Below are 9,351 nucleotides of genomic sequence, written 5' to 3' on the forward strand. Positions count from 1 at the left end.
CATCCAGGTAAGGCTTAGCTGGTAAGGCTGACGGGGAACCCCCAGCGTACATCCACACTTAGTGAACCCTCTTCAGCCCTCCTCCCACTTCTCCTATTTATGCACCCAATGCCCACACCAACGGGCAGAGTCTGAGACAAAAGTATAATGCGTAAGGTGGGGGGGGGGGGGGGGGGGTCCATATCTGCACATGTAGATATGCACTCTTATCGTGTAGAGAAACATTGCCGCAAATATTGAATAATGAAACTTTCTGTGGCACGAAGCTACTCATTTCCTATTGGACGCATTTTCTTCCTGTTATGCTTTTTTAACCTTATATTTTGTTCCAAAGCAAAACTTAGGAAAGTTGTCAATAGAAATGCATCACATAAATTTAAAACCAAAACGCATCTCGAAGCAACACTTATAAGAGACATTCACATGAAGATAATAACTAACATTTACATCAGATGTGCATGTCTGGTGTGTATTCTGAGCTTAGACTTTCTTGGACTTTTTTACAGTCTCCGCGATGCTTTGAAGATGGCTATTCAACAAAGATAAATGGACGATTTTTGTATAAAGAAAAGGGGTGTAGCTTTCAGATACATCTTAGGCCATTCAAGGTTGAAAATGAACCATGAATGAATTATAGTCCGATGAATATGGCGCGATAGTTAAACATTACTATTCATCATTATATATAAAGTCTCCAAACAGGGATTAAGAGGTGTAGAAAGGAAAGTATTTTGAATAAATGTCTTCTTTCATGCTTATTAGTTTCGGGTTCTCTACTGACTTCGGTTTGAAATACGCTCTTATTAAGGCAGGAAGTTACTGGAATGGCACTTGGCGTTATCTCTATTCAGGATTAAGCTAAATGGCATTTCGGCATCTTGGGATGTTATGATATTATGGGACAAAGTTTATTCAAAAACCACCCACAGTTTGCTTATTAAACCGTCTCTTTAGCTGTATATGTAAACCAGTCATGCACGGTTTTGGACCTAGAATCTATGCGTCGAAACACACATTCGTATACCAGGCGGCGACCAATAAGCTCATTTTCCAAAAACGACGTATAATACAAATTTACAAAGAACTAGAAAGTATATAAAGTACAAGAATAGGTCGGTATCATGCAAAGAGAAGCATTGAAAATGCAGATTTCAATGAGGCTGGCAAGACACAAGGTATGGTCTAGGTGACTGAGCGAGATCAGTATTCAAATCGTGTACCATGCTAGATTAACAGTTCTTGATAACAAAATATATCTCTCATTTGCGCTTTGATTCCAACTCTTCATACATCCAACGTGACGATCTAATTCAACACGATGAATGTACAGTCGCTGGTTCAGGGTTAAGTGTAATTAGAAACAATCATGAAGCAGGGCGCCAGAGATTCTGCGCGATCTGTCCATATTTACTTAAAAGAGAATTATACTCATTGTAAAACTTGGGGTGAAGGCGTTGGATGGAATAACCTTGACACACCAATTTTTGCAGTAATAACTTTTTGCACTAACAACACACAGGATCTAATAAATGCCATAAGGCGAGATACGTACACGCCATAAGCAGGACCCATCGGTATATTGTTGTCAGAGTAAGGATAACTTAAAATGTCAGAATTGAAACTATTCCTCTTATTGTGAAGCCTGCGAGAAAGGAAACCGTTTTGGTCTTTCCACAAATATAGGTCCAGATAATATGTACCTTCTGGAGAGTCTATGGTTTCCTTTAAATCCAGCGAAGGTGGATAAATATCTTTGACGGCAATTGCTGTATATGGATTGCTTAAATCCAGCAGATCATCAATTTACGGTTTAGTGAATGAGAAGAAGCAACGCCAATCTATCAGTACCCATCCCATGGGGTGTATATGTAAACCTATCGTTCACGGCTTTGGACCTAGAAAAAACACCAGTGTGTCATCACTGATCACATTAGTTGTATATGTAAACCAATCGTGCACGGCTTTGGACCTAGAAAAACCTCCGGTGTGTCATCACTGATCACATTAGTTGTATATGTAAACCAATCGTGCGCGGCTTTGGACCTAGAAAAAACACCAGTGTGTCATCACTGATCACATTAGTTGTATATGTAAACCAATCGTGCACGGCTTTGGACCTAGAAAAACCTCTGGTGTGTCATCACTGATCACATTAGTTGTATATGTAAACCAATCGTGCACGGCTTTGGACCTAGAAAAAACACCAGTGTGTCATCACTGATCACATTAGTTGTATATGTAAACCAATCGTGCACGGCTTTGGACCTAGAAAAAACACCAATGTGTCATCACTGATCACATTAGTTGTATATGTAAACCAATCGTGCACGGCTTTGAACCTAGAAACATCATCAATATGCCATCACTAATGCTATCGAGTTCATCTAGCACGATTGTTTTAAACATTGTTTACCATGTTATTTTGGCCCTCAATCACATCTGTGACATCATGCAATTGCAACTATGATTGTATTAGCCACTGACATCTTATGTAGTCCCTAATCATTGCTGGCATCTACTGGCAAAACTTCAGACATTTCATCCAACTGTGTTAGTCCAAATGTGCCTTTACCTTCCTTGCGTAAGCGAGTTCGTTAATACTGCAAACTGTACTTTAAATCATGTTGGTCTTTGATGCTCTCTTACCATTTTCACCATTTTGAACGAGAACACATCGCTTAGCTCCGCTATATCATTTTAATCATATTTTGCATAAACTTCGACAATGTTATCATTGCACTTTTGTAAACAGGAAAACAATGAGCTGAATAAAAGCCTTGATCTGTGAAACATTTGTTTCACAAACAAAACACATCTATAGGGTCTTTTGTCATATATGTATGTTTGTTGTCAGGATTGTCACTAGAGTTATGGTCACGATTTCTTGTATTCTGAATTAAATCCACGCTTTGGGTTTAAATTATTTATTTATATGCTTACCCCCTCTAATAATGTAACATATCGCTGTATATACAGAAATATTATTGCATATACTGGAAAAAAATAACCAATACTAACTCACAGTTGATTTAATTTTATTTAACTTATTTGTTTAAATGTTGTCTAACCTAAGGCCTAGGGACTTTTTTACTTAAGCATCTAGGCTCTAGCAGTCAGTCAGGGTGCGATCTTTATTTGGCAAGTTACTGACGAATTTTTCAATGCGTAATGTACACACCTGCGCGCAATAAAATGGCGCACAACTCCGCGCACCATGAACATAATGTTACCAAACCCCGCCCTTTCCTTTCCTCCCCACCCCACTCTACACTTCATACCCACCAAATCCAGCTATTGGTCGTTTGAGGCTTAGAATAATCACAATTTAAAAGACGATGCGCTTATGAAAACATATGTAGAAAATATAATTTTCACACAATATGTAAATTTTGAAAAAAAAAAGGAAAATGACTGTGGGGATCATAATTTGAAGATAACATTTGAATAAGTTGATATCATTTGGAAACACTGTATGTCTTGTACGAAACTTAAAGGAATTTTCATGTTTTGGCTATCTTATCTGTACTTTTTGTGGTTTGAACCGTTGGGTGGTGGAGGGTACATTAGTAGGTCTATATATCCCGAATAACTTATATTCATGTATGTTGCATGCAGGCATTTAGATTTCTCACACATCAGTGCTGCACGCTTTGGTGCTCCTTATATAAGCATAAGTAAATGTTTTTTATATGGCACATTGTGGATATCTTATACGGTGTCGTCTAAATCGGAAACATATAATTGGCTTGTTATATAAGGAAATCTGGAAATATACAGCGAAAAAAACTAAGCTGTCTTTGAATTTTTACATATTATATTTTCTTTTTTGTTGATACTATTAATTGTTACTTCTAAGTAACAAAAATATAATAATCCATAAGAGAAAAAATCTCATGCCGCTATTAGCTATGTCGATAATAACAATACACCCATGAGTGGAGGAAAAGCATTAAAAAACGTGCATAATGCAGTAAAATGCCCTTGATGGGCATGCCCAAAAAATCCCTCTTTTACCCAGTCAAGTAGTAGAATCTGTACGTTCAGAAGAACTCTGTTGCGTAACAATGCGGGGAAAGACGAGTCCAATGTAAGAACATTAGCCCTCAAGGAAGAGATTCTTAAAATTTAGGACATATGAGCCATTGGGCTTGACCTCTTAGCCTTTATGTCAAACATGGCCAAGGGTCCACAGTTATATATGCTATTTAGATATATGTATTTATTTTTTTTTGGGTTTACATTTTATTACAAAAGACATTTGTAGGAAAAACCCTCAAGTTTGATCGTCTAGGTGAAATATCCTGAAGTACGGCGTAAATCACCAATCAAATAAATAAGTAGATGTGGGGTTTTGTCCAGCATTGAAATAGAGGATAAGGGATCCTGTCATATAGGGACTCTTATTCTGTCTTATATGACTGTGGACCTAAGGTTTAAAAAAGACCCAACCCAGAACAAATACATTACTGTGGTCGCTATATAGTTGGTTTGGTTAAGTTAAAATCGCGTTCTAGTTAACATTAATGTGCATGCATGAATTGCAACAATGACTAAAAGCTCTCAAACCTAGGTCTTGGGGATTAATTGTCCGCTAAAGTCATTGCAATCGATGTTGGCGAGTGTTTGCATGGAAACGACATCGTCGTAATGTCTGGCATGCAGCGAGATGCGTATACAGCCTCGGTCTTGTGGCTAACCTGATTAGAAAATATGTAAACATCTACGGTATACACGTTATATATTTTTTCTAGCGGCAGTAATGGCTGACATATTTACGCAATACAAACATATAAGGTTAGAAAGACAAGGTGCTCCTTGACGTGTGCACAGTCAATAACATATATATATATATACATATATATATATACACACTGAGTAAACAGTTTTCCTATAGTATCTACATGCATACGTTCTTATTGCCACACAAACTCTGCGTTCGTGTTATATATATAATGCCACCATGAAGTACCTATAATTTAAAAAAAAAAAAGAGAAAAATTATGACCGGTGTAAACTGTCGAAAGACATGTTATGGCATCAGCAATTAAGTGCTTTATGTTATTTCGTTTTCAATGTACAAATGCAATTTCTTTTTTCAATGTAAAATGCGACAGCGTAAATTGGAAAGTTTATCGTTAATGGCATGGTCGAAAATTCACACTTTGGATGTCAGTCTTTACAACGCAGTGCTCTGTAGTTCAAGAAGTGACACTATCTCACCGATGTGCTATTAAGTACATGTCGTCAAGTATATAATTTTATAGGTATATCAAGTGATTCTTAGTCATAGTGACGCTATTCTGTTAATTGTTAGGTCATTATCGCTACAGGTGTTAATATCACACCCAGTTCGATCGTCTCTACACAGACAAAATGATGATGTATAATGACAATACATCACTATAGGGAGCGAAGAGGTTCGCTGACTGTATATAGATAAACCTTCAGCCATCATTGATCAAGTGGTTCACGAATATAATAAGATTAAAACTTTGGGCGCCAGAGTATCACTGCTGTCTCCCATCCCTGTGGAGATGATCTCATTAAGCAGTCAGGTTTATCTTTAATCACCCCCACCCTCATACCCTCACCCACGCACGCTAAAACCCTACCTCCATGCCCAATTTTACACCCACATTCAGCTCTGGACCAAACCTACTATACCTTCTAATTGTATGCATCTCTTCTACATGTATATAAAGGCATGTATTGTCTATTCTGAGTTGTTATTAAACCATAGTGTTTTACCAATTAGAACATGCTAATTATGTAACTCAGGAACATGACATTGTTTTTTTTTTTAAGAAACGGTTGCTCTGCTTTGTGAACAGTACAGCAGCTAGATGTCCAGAAATTAGATCACTGCATGCCTGAAAATTCGTGAATATCAAGGCCATATCTAGAAAACAACTGAAGATTCTTTAAAGGTGACATCATAAAAAGAAATTTTATGAAACGCAACAAAATGACCCTTTCTTGGAGCTTCTTAGTCCATGAATGAAAAAAATCTATATGAAACCTAGACTTTTATTGGTAAACCATAAATATAGATTGTTTCCATATATACCCTGAAAACCGCAATAATTCTAATGTGTAACGGGTAATGATTTCTACTGATTGACTTGATTTACCTGTTCACAATTTTCAGTATATAAGTTTCCTAACGCCTGTAATATTTATTTATTTGTTTGATTGTTGTTTGACGCTATACTCAAGATTTTTTGCACTTACATGTGAATGGTGGTGGTCAAATGTTATGCACGATTGGTGTAAGAGAGTGGAGTGTCCCAGACTGGAATGTCGCAGGTAAATAATATCTAATATAATAATATAAATACCTTTAATAATATCTGTAAGAGGCATGACAGTTTGTTTAATGTCGTGTAGCATTTGTACACTATCTACACAGAAGAAATGTTTAATTATTTCAGCCCGCAATCATGCGATACGGAATAAAACTTCTCTTATGGGACCGCCCAGTTCATGTTGCCACATCTCACCAGGAGCATGGCAAACGTTTTTACGTGAGACAGGAGCTGAAAAATGCTGTAAGAACTGGACTTGCAATCTCATAAGGGTAAGAAACGGGAAAGAATGTGAAAACAGGCATTTCAATATTGTTATTCTTCTATTATGCGAATGGTAAGGGTATACAGGGTGTCCCAGAAGTCGTGCACCATCCTGATTTTCATTTTTTTTCTCTGTTTCAGATTTAATACTGATTTTAAATTTTTTTTCTCTCTTTTTCAGAGTTCATTATGGCAAATAAACTAACAGTACAAGAAAGCATCCTGATTTTCATTTTTTTTCTCTGTTTCAGATTTAATACTGATTTTAAATTTTTTTTTTCTCTTTTTCAGAGTTCATTATGGCAAATAAACTAACAGTACAAGAAAGAGTTGAATTGGTTTTTATGTTTGGAAGAGATGGGGCAACACACCTCTCTGTAGCTCAAGCATTCAACCTCAACCTGGATGGTGCTCGACTTCTGGGACACCCTGTATATCGTTAGCATATAGAGATATAGGTCTGTTTGTATATGTTATCGCCTAACCGCCTTGTAACTTGTATAATATTGTATGTTCTGCCATCTAGATTATCCCAGTAAACTGGTGGTGGGTTTCCCCGGGCTCTGTCTGGTTTCCTCTCATCATAATGCTGGACACCGTCGTGTAAGTGAAATATTCTCAAGTACGGCTCAAGCAACACAAATCAAGTAAAAAATAAAGAAATAAATAAATAACTATCCGAGTAAACTGCAATAAGTAAAGGTAACAAAATTCCACCCTGCTAACATGCAGTAAATATAACTACAGACATAACACTATTACCTTATCAAAAGTATCGATCACGTCCCATGCAAGTAGGAAGTTTTTAAGCTTCCTGGACATGTATTGGAAGGGGGGGGATACGTCAAAAAAAAAAGCATTTAACACAGACCAAAGAAAAAAATAAAAATGAAAAAATGTTAGGAACACACGAGATCCTTATCTGATCCCTGCAGTGCTGGTTGTTTACGCTGCAATGGGATACATGCAGAAGTCCGAAGTGGGACGTATTACGTCATTTCAATGACGCTGGACATTCCACTGCACCGTCATTAGCGCAGCGTCACAGTGGGTAGACCATATACGTCACAGACGAAACCGCAGCAGGCAATATGTTTTACGTCGCGCAACAAAAGACTTTTGATGTACAAGTACTATGTCAGAGTAGCGAGTCTTTTTCTGAGAGGAGAATCTGCCGGTACCCCAATGTGGTATTGGTCTAACACCTTAAATATCGAGCAAGAAATTAAAACGACAGCATTTAAGAGCTCATCTTCATATATATGATGGCAAAATATGATTTTAAAAGGCCGCCATTATTTTCACCATACACCTATCTATGTAGAAGTGTTTAATTTGTTTTATTAAAAGATGAGGTTTTTTTTAAAGAAAGCATCTGAACGATCTTATGAACTGAAAACCTTTAAAGGCAGAGATTGAAAATCAGAGAACAGTTAGTTTGAATTTGACTTTCACAAGCACAGTTGGTTACCGTAAATAACCTTTGTTCCAGACTATACACTCGAAGATACACTGAAAACTCATTTGCCAAGTGAGATCGTCTCCTAAATCACAGACGTGCGATTTTGCCGATGTTCCGATTCATCGAAACTTCTTTTAGCTCTCTTATCACACCGAAATTGATTGTGAAGTGAAAGCAGCTAAACTATCAACCATTGTTTACACGCACCTAGAGAGACGCCCCTTTGTTCAGCATACATAGGCGTGTGTGTAGATTTATGTGTAAGGGACGGCTATACAGATGTGCCCGACCTATTGTCAATGAGTGCATTTCGTGTATTGTCACATGCATGCACGGGCGTCGAGCCTCTCCGAGCAGGTCACTCCGTCTTTGTTTCGCCGACTCTAATAAACATGATAGCATGAAAGGATTGCTAAATGACAAAGTATATACTTTGATGTATGGACATCGATCAAGGCAATAAATAATTTAAAAATGGTGTTCTTGTTGTGCATGAATCTTATTGTGCATGCATGTGTATATGTGAAAAAGCTCATCACTTAATTGTCAGAGGTCAGCGCATGATGACATGACCTCCTCTTGCGTTTAAGGAAGACATTGCACTAAAAAAAAATTAATCCGTTAATTTTAACAGAAAGTCCGTTATCTGAATGATGCTAGAATGTAGTCTGTTATTATAACGCAATACTGTGTCATGTTCAGCACAATATCTTAGATATAAAATGAATTAAATATCTTAGATATAAAATGAATTAAATATTGCATCACTCAGACAACAGATTTCTGTTAAATTTAACAATTATTTTTTAAGTGTCTATGTGAATGAATGATTGAATGAATGCTTAGGGTTTAATGTCTTACTTAACAACTTATGACGTCGAGGAGTCTCTGTGTGCATGTATCACGCATGGTTAGTTGCATGATATAGAATGACATATCACGGAATGCATGATTGCACATCGAGCAGGTAGTGTCCAAGTGATGGACGTGCTTAATTATCAATCGCTCGGACTTGCACACGTAGAGCGAGTTCCGATTCCATCTGAGACAGATCTCATGCTTCACGAATGTGTCTAATTTCACTTCAACCGGGGCTAACTGTAGGCTGTGTATATTCATCGTGTTGAATTAGATCGTCGGATAAAAGTGCCACGGAGATATTTTATTATCGAAACCTTTGGCCTATATACTTGCATGCTGCACGATTTGAATACTGATTTCATTCGTTAGCCTAGAACAATCCTTGCGTCTTTCCAACATCACTGAAAACTGTATGCTGAGTGCTTCTCTTTGGGTGGTTTCGACATAAGTTCGTACGTT

This window comes from Liolophura sinensis, chromosome 8, assembly GCF_032854445.1.
Source record: "Liolophura sinensis isolate JHLJ2023 chromosome 8, CUHK_Ljap_v2, whole genome shotgun sequence".
NCBI classification, from domain to species: domain Eukaryota; kingdom Metazoa; phylum Mollusca; class Polyplacophora; order Chitonida; family Chitonidae; genus Liolophura; species Liolophura sinensis.